The sequence below is a fragment of the Pelophylax lessonae genome (assembly GCF_965119305.1).
Source record: "Pelophylax lessonae genome assembly, chromosome: 5".
NCBI classification, from domain to species: Eukaryota; Metazoa; Chordata; class Amphibia; order Anura; family Ranidae; genus Pelophylax; species Pelophylax lessonae.
The window spans coordinates 217,183,226-217,197,104 of record NC_138772.1 but is presented as its reverse complement, the minus strand read 5'-3'; the positions used below and the strand labels follow the sequence as shown (position 1 = coordinate 217,197,104).

Genomic DNA, 13,879 nt, shown 5'->3' with positions numbered 1-13,879 from the left:
GAGGGTCAATGCCAGGAGAAGAGACCAGACCGGTCAGGAACAAGCCCGGTCACAACAGGAAATCCAAAGTACACAGAGGCTCAGGAACACAGGAAGGCTGATGACAATCCAGCAATTTGATGGAATCAGCAGCGGTCTTATATAGGCCAGCAAATGGCCTCATCTGCCACGTTATGCATGTGCCATTGCACGCATGCTGATTCGCGCTGCTGCGCACCTGCGTGCACCAATTATACCATTCTTCTGCCAATGCGCATGCGTACAGGAATGTGCCTTGTGCACTAATCTCTAGTTGGCAGCAACACCAGTTCCTCCACGGCCATTTCCCTGACAATGGGTTTCTCTAGGAAGTGTTTCTTAATGTTTATTTTCCTCTCCGTATCGATAAATGCATTAAACTTATCAAAGCCTTTATCCTGGGCATATTTAAGACCCAACTCAAGAACCTTTAATTCATTCGTGGTAAGTGTGGCATCACTTAAGTTATAACATTGGCTAATTTTATTAAGAGACAAAAAGCTTAATAGTTTCCTGCCCAAAAAAACTAAATGTATATACCGAAGAGCCACTAATCTAAGAAATAAATTAGCTCCAAATATTCCTCACCCACCAAAGAAGCAAATAGCATTTTTAGATCAGACAGGGTTTTTCTATTGCAAAAGATGTAAAGCCTGCAAGACTGTGAAGAATAAAGAAAATAAATAACATCATTTAACTAAATAGTACAGGAAAAGTATATAAAATAAAGAAATGTATTATGTGTCAGTCTACTCATGTAACCTACCTAATAACTTGTCCATGTGGTTTACAGTATATAGGCCACACCACTAGGAAGTTGGGTATTAGGATCAATGAGCATGTGAACAATATATTTAAGGTTTCCCAAAACATAGTTTGTCTAACCATTTTAGGATCCATCACAATAGAGACCCCCGTTACATGTCCTTTTGTGGCATTGATAGGATTGAACAACATTGGAGGGGAGCAACATGACTCAGAAGGTTTCCCAAAACGAGACGGAATAGATTTTTGAGATGAGTATGGGTATGAATATAGATATTGATTTAAATTGTTTTATTTTGAATTATTGATCGAATAAGCCAATATACAGTATCTCAAAAAAGTGAGTACACCCCTCACATTTTTGTAAATATTTTATTCTATCTTTTCATGTGACAACACTGAAGCAATGGCACTTTGCTACAATGTAAAGAAGTGAGTGTACAGCTTGTAAAACAGTGTAAATTTGCTGTCCCCTCAAAATAACTCCACACACAGCCATTAATGTCTAAATCGCTGGCAACAAAAGTAAGTATACCCTAAGTGAAAATGTGACTTGTTAGTTTTACAAGGTCTCAGGTGTGAATGGGGAGCAGGTGGGTTAAATTTGGTGTTATCGCTCTCACTTTCTCATACTGGTCACTGGAAGTTCAACATGGAACCTCATGGCAAAGAACTTCCTGAGGATCGTAAAAAAGAGTTTTTGCACTACATAAAGATGGCTTAGGCTATAAGAAGATCGCCAAGACCCTGAAACTGAGCTTTTCAGCACGGTGGTCAAGAACCTACAGCGGTTTAACAGGACAGGTTCCACTCAGAACAGGCCTCGCCATGATTGACCAAAAAAGTTGAGTGCACGTGCTCAGCGTCATATCCAGAGATTGTCTTTGGGAAATAGACGTATGAGTGCTGCCAGCATTGCTGCAGAAGTTAAAGGGGTGGGGGGGGGTCAGCCTGTCAGTGCTCAGACCATACTCCGCACACTGCATCAAATTGGTCTGCATTGCTGTCGTCCCAGAAAGAAGCCTCTTCTAAAGGTGATGCACAAGAAAGGCCACAAACAGTTTGCTGAAGACAAGCAGACTAAGGACATGGATTACTGGAACCATGTCCTGTGGTCTGATGAGATCAAAATAAACGTATTTGGTTCAGATGGTGTCAAGCGTGTGTGGCGGCAACCAGGTGAGGAGTACAAAGACAAGTGTTTCTTGCCCACAGTCAAGCATGGTGGTAGGGGTGTCATGGTCTGGGGCTACATGAGTGCTGCCAGCACTGGGGAGCTACAGTTTATTGAGGGAACCATGAATGTCAACCTGTACTGTAACAAACTGAAGCAGAGCATGAACCCCTCCTTCCGGAGACTAGACTTCAGGGCAGCATTCCAACATGCTAATGACCCCAAACACACCTCCAAGACAACCACTGCCTTGCTAAAGAAGCTGAGGGTAAAGGTGATGGACTGGCCAAGCATGTCTCCAGACCTAAACCCTATTGAGCATTTGTGGGGCATCCTCAACTGGAAAGTGGAGGAGCGTAAGGTCTCTAACATCCACCAGCTCCGTGATGTCGTCATGGAGGAGTGGAAGAGGACTCCAGTGGAAACCTGTGAAGCTCTGATGAACTCCATGCCCAAGAGGGTTAAGGCAGTGCTGGAAAATAATGGTGGCCACACAAAATATTGACACTTTGGGCCCAATGTGGACATTTCCACTTAGGGGTGTACTCCCCTTTGTTGCCTGTGGTTTTGACATTAATGGCTGTGTGTTGAGTTATTTTGAGGGGGCAGCAAATTTTCACTGTTATACAAGCTGTACACTCACTACTTTACTTTGTAGCAATGTGCCATTTTCTTCAGTGTTCTCACATGAAATGATATAATGAAATATTTACAAAAATGTGAGGGGTGTACTCACTTTTGTGAGATACTGTATTTTTTCATTTTTCACTTTTTATTCTTTTTTTTTATTATTTTTAATTTCCATTTTAATCTCTCAATTGTTTGATAACATGGTCTATTGTGTAAACATGTTCCAATTGGATTTATCCCCAAGGGATTAAGTCATTTTCAATAATAGCTTCATGGATGTATTAGTGAATATACGCAATTGGATGATATCACCACTAGGTGGCACTGAACTATGTATCGGTCCTATATTTGTGTAATTACTATTAGCATATGAGATTCTTTTTTACACTTTATACATTTTTAGTAGTCTAATTTAAATTAAATAGGTTACATTAATTTTTGATATATATATCATACTTATTAAGCTGGTTCTAATGTGGTAATCTTAATTGGTTTGGAATGATTGAATCGGATTGGATAATTTCTAGCGGTTGTGTATATACACTGCCATTCAAAGTTTGGGTTCACTTAGAAATGTCCTTATTTTTTAAAGAAAAGCACTGTTTTTTTAATGAAGAGAACATTAAATTAATCAGAAATACAGTCTAGACATTGTTAATGTGGTAAATGACTATTCCAGCTGTATAGGTGTACCTATTTCCAGGCCCATTTCCAGCAACCATCACTCCTGTGTTCTAATGGTACATTGTGTAAGCTAATCATGTTAAAATTCAAATTGATGATTACAAAACCCTCGTGCAATTATGCTAGAACAGCTGAAAACTTTTGTGCTGATTAGAGAAGCTATAAAACTGGCCTTCCTTTGAGCTAGTTGAGTATATTACATAGTTACATAGTTTGTGAGGTTGGAAAAAGACATCAGTCCATCCAGTTCAACCTATGATGTGTGTTTGTGTGTGTGTTTGCTGTTAACCGTACATTGTATACCCCTTTATGTTGTGGTCTTTAAGGTGCCCTCTAGGTTTTTGAAACTATCAATGCTCCCTGCTGATACCACTGCTTGTGGAAGAGAATTACACATCCTTACTGCTCTGACAGTAAAGAACCCTTTATATATTTTAAGGTTAAACCGTTTTTCCTCTAGATTTAGTGAGTGGCCACGTGTCTTATTGTATTCCCTTTCTCTAAAAAGTGTGTTCCTTATGCTAGGGTCCTCACCGTCACCAGTACAGTATTTGTACATTGATATCATATCCCCACTCAAGTGTCTCTTCTCCAGAGAGAATAAGTTCAATGCTTGTAGTCTTTCCTCATAGTTGATGTCTTCCATTCCCCTAATTATTTTTGTTGCTCTTCTCTGGACTCTCTCCAGTTCCAGCACATCCTTTCTGAGGACCGGTGCCCAGAACTGGAAGGAATACTCCAGATGTGGTCGGACCAGAGTCTTGTAGAGTGGGAGAATAATCTCTTTAATTCTGGAGTGAATCCCCTTTTTTATGCATGCCAGTATTTTGCTGGCTTTGCTTGCAGCGGCTTGGCATTGCATGCCACTGTCAAGCCTGTTGTCCACTAGTACCCCCAGGTCCTTTTCCATCTTACATTCACCCAGAGGTTCCCCCCCTAATGAGTAGCTTGCTTTCGTGTTTCTGACGCCCAAGTGCATTACTTTACATTTTTCAACATTAAACCTCATCTGCCATGTAGTTGCCCACCCCATTATTTTGTTCAGGTCTGCTTGTAAGGTTTCCACATCCTGCATAGAAGATATTGGCATGCTTAGTTTATCATCTGCAAATACCGAGATTGTGCTGGATATCCCCTCCTCTAGGTTGTTTATGAATAAATTAAACAGGATTGGCCCTAGGACAGAACCTTGGGGGACCCCACTTTCCACACCCGCCCAATCTGAGTACTCCTCATTTATCACCACCCTCTGGACTCTCCCCTGGAGCCAGTTCTCTATCCAGGTACTCACCCTATGGTCCATACCTACCTACCTTAGTTTGTACAGTAAGCGTTTGTGGGGAACTGTGTCAAATGCCTTTGCAAAGTCCAGATACACCACATCCACAGGCTTTCCTTTATCTAGATTGCAACTCACTTCATCGTAGAAGGTTAATAGATTGGTCTGGCAAGAGCGATTTTTAATGAATGCATGCTTATTACTACTAATAATACAGTTTTCATTACTAAAGTCTTGTATATAGTCTCTTAACATCCCCTCCAAAATCTTGCAGACTACAGATGTTAGGCTGACAGGTCTATAGTTACCCAGGATATATCTCAGCCCTTTTTTAAATATTGGTACCATGTTGGCTTTTTTCGAATCAGCTTGCGCCATACCCGTCTGTAGACTATCCTTAAAGATCAAGAATAATGGTCTGTCTATCACCCGGCTGAGTTCCTTAAGTACCCTCGGGTGCAAGCTATCCGGTCCCGGTGATTCATTTATGTTAAGTTTCTCTAGTTTAGTTCTAAATCTATCTTCTGTTAACCATGGCGGTACTTCCTGAGGTGTATTATTTAATTTATCATTACAAGCTGGGTTAGTGTAGCCCCCCGATTCTTTTGTGAAGACTGAAGAGAAGAAATTATTTAACACGTTCGCCTTCTCTCTGTCCTCTGTGGCCAGCTTCCCTTCGTCATCTTTTATGGGGCCAATGTGTTCTGGCCTCACTTTCTTACTATTTATATACTTAAAGAATTTCTTGGGTTTTTTTTTACTCTCTTCCGCTATATGTCTCTCGTGTTCTATTTTAGCTGCCTTGATTTCGCCTTTACATTTCTTATTACACTCTTTGTAATGCTAGAATTCTGCCAATGACCCCTCAGCCTTGTATTTTTTGAAGGCTTTTTCTTCAGTATTAATATGCATTTTTATGTTGGAGTTTAGCCACCCAGGGTTTACTTTTGCTCTTTTAAATTTATTCCCCTTTGGAATGCACTGGCCAATCCCTTTGTTGAGTATGCTCTTGAAGTACTCTCATTTTTCTTCCGTGTTCTTTGTTCCGAGGGCTCTATCCCATTTGATATTTTCTAGCAAAGAGCGCATTTTAGGAACATTGGCTCTTTTGAAATTCAGTGTCCTTTAATTACCCTTGTGTTTCCTATTACTTTGATTAATACTGAAACGAATTGACCTATGGTCACTGTTTCCTAAGTTGCCCCGTATTTCTATATCCGTGAGCAGGTCTGTATTGTTGGTAATCAGTAGGTCTAGTACCGCATTTTCTTGTTGGTGCATTCACCATCTGACCCATGAAATTGTCCTGCAAAACATTTAGGAACTGCAGAGCCTTGGATGAATGTGCGGTTCCTCCTGCCGAGTCTATATCTGGATAATTAAAGTCCCCTATTATAATGGCATTTCCCATACTTGCTGACAATCCAATCTGTTAAAGGAGGTCCGCCTCCCCCTCCTCCCTCCGGTTGGGAGGTCTATAGCATACGCCCAATATTACTTTTCCCATAGTGCCTGGAGCATCAACATTTTTGGGTTTGATTATATTCTCAAAATGGCCAGAAAAAGAGAACTCTCTTCTGAAACTCGACAGTTTATTCTTGTTCTGAGAAATGAAGGCTATTCCATGTGAGAAATTGCCAAGACACTGAAGATTTCCTAGAACGGTGTGTACTGTATCGGTTTGTTGGTACCTCAGGCCAATAAGAAGTGGGACTTTTAAGGCAGGTATGGGGTATAAGATAAAGTACAAGCAAAAATTGCTAATAGTAAAGCTGGAAACCGCATGGGACAACACTTGTTGCAAAGTGATAATGAAGGTAAAAACAAACCCAAAATGTTATATACTGTATATACTGCATTATTGCATCACAGATATAAAATCTTCCTATACATGTACCTGTCTTATATAGAACTGTACCATTTAAAGGCACAAGGATATCCTTGCCCAGAACCGGTTTCACACACACCGGAATCAAAACTAACCACCAGGGGAGATTCATATGATTTACCCCAGATATGAGACACAGCCCATGTAAGTTCAACTACACACCTGTAGAACCACTATCAACTTTGTAGCTGTATCTCATAAATATATATATACACGTATAATTTTTCAGGAAACCGCATGGTTCTCGCTGTGCTAAAGAGGGAGCCATTTCAACACAAAAGGATTCAAAGAAAACAACATGTATGTACTATTTTTGAAAAATTCACCACTATTATTTAATTTTTTAAAAAAGTGGTGATACTTATATTTAATAAAAACCTGCATTTTATCAACAGAAATAGTGACAATCAACCTTGAAAAAGGCCCAATTAAAGGCCGAAACGCGTAGGATATAGGAGACACCTCTGATCTGAACCACCCAAGCTTAACAGCAGGAACAGACAGAGATATACCCTCAAAAGTCACTATTTCTCACATGTCACTAACCCTCCTTCTATTACACAACTTCACAAGGGTCTATAACCCTTTCACGCAACTGTACCTCACTGTACATATGTTTTAAGAATTAAACATTTATTATTATTATCATTTTTATTACTCAGTTACTATTAGCAATTTTTGCTTGTACTTTATCTTATACCCCATACCTGCCTTAAAAGTCCCACTTCTTATTGGCCTGAGGTACCAACAAACCGATACAATACTCAACCAGGGACGACGGCAAACCCAACTATACATAGGGTCATAGAGATCAAAAACCCCTTCTACATTAGAACGGTGTGTACTACTCTCTTCAGAGAACAAACGGGCTCCAACCAGAATAGAAAGAGAAGTGTGAGGCCCCGGTGCACAACTAAGCAAGAGGACAAGTACATTAGAGTCTCTAGTTTGAGAAATAGATGCCTCACAGGTCCTCAACTGGCAGCTTCATTAAATGGTAACACCAGTCTCAAAGTCCAAAGTGAAGAGGCGACTCCGGGATGCTGGCCTTCTAGGCAGAGTGGAAAAGAAAAAGCCATATCTGAGACTGGCCAATAAAAGCAAAAGATTATGATGGACAAAGGAACACAGACATTGGACAGAGGAAGATTAGAAAAAAGTGTTATGGACAGATGAATCTAAGTTTGAGGTGTTTGGATCACACAGAAGAACATTTGTGAGGCGCAGAACAAGTGAACAGATGCTGGAGGAGTGCTTGACGCCATCTGTCAAGCATGGTGGAGGTAATGTGATGGTCTGCGGCTGCTATGGTGTGGGTAAAGTGGGAGATTTGTACAAGGTAAAAGGGATTTTGAACAAGGAAGGCTATCACTCCATTTTGCAATGCCATGCCATACCATGTGCACAGCGCTTGATTGGAGCTAATTTCCTCCTACAAAAGGACAATGACCCAACGCACACCTCCAAACTATGCAGGAAGAAATTTAGGGAAGAAGCAGTCAGCTGGTATTCTGTCTGCAATGAAGTGGCCAGTGCAGTCACCAGATCTCAACCCTATTGAGCTGTTGTCGGAGAAGCTTGACAGTATGGTACGTAAGAAGTGCCCATCAAGCCAATCCAACTTGTGGAAGGTGCTTCAGGAAGCGTGGGGTGAAATTTCTTCAGATTACCTCAACAAATTGACAGCTAAAATGTCAAAGGTCTGCAAGCCTGTAATTGCTGCCAATGGAGAATTCTTTGATGAAAGCAAAGTTTGAAGGACAAAATTATTATTTCAAATAAAAATCATTATTTCTAACCTCGTCAATGTCTTGACTATAATTTCTATTCATTTTGAAACTCATTTGATGAATAAAAGTGTGAGTTTTCATGGAAAACATTACATTTTCTGGGTAACCCCAAACTGTTGAACAGTAGTGTAAATAATGGAGAGTGACGTGTACGGGCATGTGAACCCTGATGACGCCAGATGCACACTGACGAAACATGTAGGGTGGGACACGCCACTTACACTTCCTGGAATGCAGGTGGAATGCATTGGGTCGTCCCCTGGTTCAGAAATATGCTTGAAAACTTTCATACATTGTAAGTGTGTTTTTAACCTTTTTTAATAAATATACTTGAACTTACTGCACTATGAGAGGCTTCTCTCTTTTCACCTCCACATGGATGCTATGAGTACCTGGACATATAGGAACACCGTCATCGACAGTCTCTTCTGGATCAATCTCTTCATAAGTGGAAACTCCTATTTCATGCGCTGGTTTAGCCTTTCTGTAATGGGGGTCAATACCGTCTGATGAGTGTGATGCACATATGAATGTTGGTGAAGAGGAGACACACCATACCACGGGTGACTCATCAGTTTTGGAGGATAACAATCACATATGAGACTGTATTTTTCATGAATTGATTCAAATTGGGACTTTATGCACTTTATTTCTCTTTGTCATTTTATTCATTTGCACTGAAAGCGCGGTCAATTTTTTGTTTGTTTCAATATTTATACAGTGTCTCTGGAAAAATTAATTTTCATTTAATATTTCTGTGTAAATATACATACTCTCTGCATTCAAAACCCCATCACGTGATAAAAAATGTGATTCAGTTCAGCAAATATTGAAATTACATTTCAGACCTGTGTTTAAAACAATGCAGTTTCTGGTACTAGTTCTGGTTGAAATAGACTTGAAGTTATTCTCTATAACAAATCTGTACAATATTTATATTATGTTTACATAAAGAATCCATGTAAATTTATATTTATTGATACAATCTGTCTGCTCTCTTTCTCATTGTGTAGCTGCCTTTCCAAAAAGGCTTAAAGGTGTATAATAATTTACATACATTATTCTGTTTTAAATTAAAAAAAATAAAATATTTTTTTTCCTCCGGATGCTGTCTGCCTGTGCTGCAATTCTTTATATTGTTTCTTTCTATTATCTGGGAAAAAATAACCCCCTTTTTGGAATATAAAATCTGCTTTTGTATAGCTGACATATAGTAGTCTCTGTTTGGACAGGTTGTTGTTCACGTTAACTTTTTTGTATACTTATATTATGCATGATCTGGGGGTTCAGGCTGTACTTTTTCTATCCAATTATTCATCCTTACCAGCTGTTCTCTACAATTTCTTTTTGACTGTATTTGGTTTATATGAAGTTAAAATAATTTTCACTGTTAGTTTGAACAGTTTTTGGAAAATTGGAGCAAAGTTATTGAGGTGGGGTTTGCTCCAGCTTATCCCAATCTATTATGTTTCTTGGAAGAATAGTATATTTGGTCTAGATCCATTTGGAGAAAACTTCACTGTCTTTGCCATGTATATTAATGAAATTCTAAATGTTTGAGACAATAATGATAAGGACATTAAATATTTGTAGGCTTGTAATATGAATGGTGCATGGTTTCAGGTGATACGTTTTTGTCTATCCAAATACTCACTGTTACCGGCTGTTCTCTGACATTTCATTATGGATTGTATTCAGTTTACATAAAGTCATAATTACACTACAATTACCCTCATTTCACTGTTAATCTGAAGAAAAATTGTAGGAACAGAGCACAGCTATGAGGGCAGGGTTTGCCCCAGTTTATGCCAATCTATTTTTGGGGTTCTGGGAAGAACAGTATATTTGGTCCAGGAACCCATTTGGACCAAGCCTCGCTCTATTTGCTAGATATAAGGATGATATTGTGAATATTTACATTGGATGGATGAAGAGCTGCTTTCATTTGTTGACTATTGTAACAGCAACCCATTTGGCACAGAATTCATAAATTTCACTGATAATGAGAAGGTGTTTTTTTTTTCAGAATTTGTTTAGAATTAGTTTATAAGGATGGTAGAATCATTATATATACTCATTTTTAATCGACAGCCGGCAATTTATATTTATGTGCCCACAGTTTTTAGGACCCATGGATCTGCAAAGTCCCCCCAGTGGCAGTTCTGCCAGCTTAGTAGAATCCCAACCAATGAAATAGAGTTATTTAATACAAGGGGAGATTTTTGTACTAACCTTTTTTGTATAGGGCTATGATGAGGTGCATGACCCTGATATGGTTAGTCAACTTTGTCCCCTCTGCTTCTCCTCTGTGTTTCTGGGGAACCAGGCATCCTCCTTCATATTGGGTGGACATGCCCCAAAGCTCTGCAATGTTGGTCCAGGGTCCATGCAATGATTTGCATGGTCCTAAAGGTTTCTCTCGCATGCAATATCTGGGAAGCATTGCTGCATAGGTTGATCCCGTCCTTGACTAAAGCTCAGAGGAAGCTGGTGTCCTTGGCAGACTGGCAGACCCTGGCCAAAGCCTGGTAACAACCAATACCTAATTTTGCTGGAATTTAGGTAGTGGCTCCTGGGAACCATGGTCAACAAGATGCTTACATCCATACTTACTGACACCCTTGCCAAATTTCTGAAGATTTGAGGTTCCTGGATAGCCTATAACGACCACTTATGTATATGTATTCTTTAATCTCCATTTGACTGTGTAGATGGACGTCTTTTGTATTTTGTAGTTGTCTGGCCCACTGTAAGGTTCTGGCACTCTCAGTGCCTCCTATCACATTTATTCCGGGTGATTTCCATCTACCTAGACAGAAGAAACACATATAGGTGTGTTTCCCTTTAAGGCTGAAGCTGTCATCACCCAGCGCCGGACTAGATGGCTATTTAGGGCGTCGGTTCTCACTCACATGTGTTCGTTCAAACACCAGTACCTGGATACTAATCTTGCTTGAAGCTTCCATGCTTGCAAGCTCTCCTCGCTGACGAACCTCGCTGCGCTGATCCCTGCATCCTGCTACTGGATCATCCGCATCTCCTGAGCGATCCTTCGGCTATCGCTATTAGTGCTAAGTACCCCACAGGGGAAATCTCTATAGACTTGTACTAGGCTTACACTATTTAGCTCTGCATAGCAAGGACTGTCTTTTACATCTGCATAACTAGATTGCTAGCTCTTGAGGCTACTGCTACTATTTCCTGCACTGGGTTGATCTCTCCTGTATGCACCTGCTACTCTGTCATCTGTTATCATACATGATCGCTAACCCTTCCTGCATCCATCTGCACTGTCTCACCTCAAGTGTCTGTCACCTACCACTTCCACTCAAACCTATCCCTAAGACCTTTATCATTGTCTTACCACATGTATATAAAGTCACACTAGGAACCAGCTTAATTACTGTGTGTATTTACTTGCTGAAATAAGACCTTCCATACATGATGAGTCATTGAGGTTGGGATTGGTATCTCAGCATATCTCCTACATGACTACTGACGTGGAACTACTTCTGCAGCTGAAAATCCACACCTTATAAGAAACGCAAGGAGCGTTACACCCACACAGGATTCTCCTCCCCTCTCCCCTCTTTCTTCCTGGGCAAGTTTTACTCCCCCCCCCCCCTCCTCTTTTCTGCCTGAGGTGGATCTTGAGCAGCTTCTCTGTATGCTTTACTCTTCCCTCGCACCTTTCACCCCTGTCTCGAATGCTCTATTCCTTCTACTGCCCCCATTGGGGCTCATTTGGTAGTGTTACTGATGGAGCTTCTCCCAGTCACCATTTGACATACTGTATGTACAGCTTACGGTTTGTGATGTCACTTGCGGTGTCACCTCTGCGCCAATCAGTGATCCTATTTATGTTGTTTTTATTTGCCTCTCTACCTTTACCTTTATCGTTCTTTTCCTTATGTGAATGCCTTTCATACCTTGTAACAATACTGTATACTTGCTTGTTATGTGAGTACCTCTCTGTTTTTTGCACTAATAAACTATCTAGACGTTATTACGCTATGTGCCTTGTCTATCTATCATCCCTTGGTATACGGTTATGAGCTATTCCTGGTGGACACCTCGGACCATCCCCGGCCTATAGGAGTGTACTAGGACCCGCCATTATCCCAGGGATACCTCCATCTAGGATCTCCAAGACCACTTCCAGGACCTATCGATCCAGTAGGAGGGGAGACACTGAGATCTCTGATCTTTATACACCCGCCTTATACCCCTGTGTGGGGTGGGTGCTTCTGGTGAGTGAGTTTTTTTACCAGAAAGGATCACCCAGCACCTCACCGCCCAGCACGGGGTCACTCCTTAAGGTTATTGGTAGAGTGTTGTCACCTCATCATTCACCCATTTGTTTGTGGATATCTTTCACATTATACTCAGTCACTGAACTTAAGAGACTTCACCATATTGGACTGTCTATATACATATCTGCTGTATACCAGTGTCAATCTGGACTGTGTACATATATATATCCGCTGCATATTAGTGCTAATTTATTTGATTTTTTATATAATTAGCACCTTATAGCACCAACAGCAGTAACAGTGCATATTTTTAGCACTGATTACTATAGTAATGTCACTGGTCCTCCCAAAAGTGTCAAAAATGTCAGTTAGGGGTCCGATCTGTCCGCTGCAATGTCGCAGTCCCGCTAAAAATCGCAGATCACCGCCATTACTAGTAAAAAAAAAAACAATAAAAATAACATAAATCTTTCCAGTAGTTAGTATACACGATAACATTTGCGCAAACCAATCAAAATATGCTTATTGCAATTTTTTTACCAAAAATATGTATCAGAAAACAAATTAGCCTAAAATGTTAAAACATTTTGGATTTTTAATTTTTTTGGAAATGTTATGTAGCAGAATGTGAAAAGTATTGTTTTTTTTTTTTTTTTTCAGAATTGTCGCTTATTTCTTTGTTTATAGCGCAAAAAATAAAAATCACACAGGTGATCAAATACCACCAAAAGAAAGCTCTATTTGTGGGGAAAGAATGACATCAATTTTATTTAGGTATTCGCATGACTGCACAATTGCCCGTTAAAATAACGCTGTGCCGAATCGCAAAAAATGGCCTGGTCATTAAGGGGGCAAATCCTTACAGTCTAGAAGTGGTTAAAAGATTAAACTGTCCAGCAGTAGTGCCAGTTAGGGGATTGAGACAAACCATATGGGCAGCACAGTGGCTAAGTGGTTAGCACTTTCGTCTAGCAGCACTAGGGTCATCGGTTTGAATCCCAACTACGACACTACCTGCATAGAGTTTGCATGTACTCTCTGTGCCTGTGTCGGGGTAGTCTGATTTCCTCCCATACTCCAAAGACATGCTGGTAGGTTTATTGGCCCATGTCCACATTGGCCCAAGTATGTATATGTATGAATGTGAGTTGGGGACCTTGGATTGTAAGCTCCTTGAGGGCAGGGAATGATGTGACTGTATAAAAAATATGTAAAGCACTGTGTAAATTGATGGTGCTATATAAGTACCTGTAATAAATAATACATTTAACACTAACAGAGGTGTTTACAATGGTCAACTTTAATTAATTTGGTTAAAACTTTAACCCAAAAGAAAAACAAATCTTTTTCTGTAATGAGGTGGATCAAGCAATTCCCCCTATCAGGGCACTGCATTTG

The 13,879-nt window shown here is 40.2% G+C and overlaps 1 protein-coding gene across 1 annotated transcript in view; it reads right to left on the bottom strand.

The window, feature by feature from the left end:
- Window positions 1-13,879, bottom strand: part of DCLK3 (doublecortin like kinase 3) — an 82,267-nt gene that overhangs the window by 24,398 nt on the left and 43,990 nt on the right. The window lies entirely within an intron of this gene.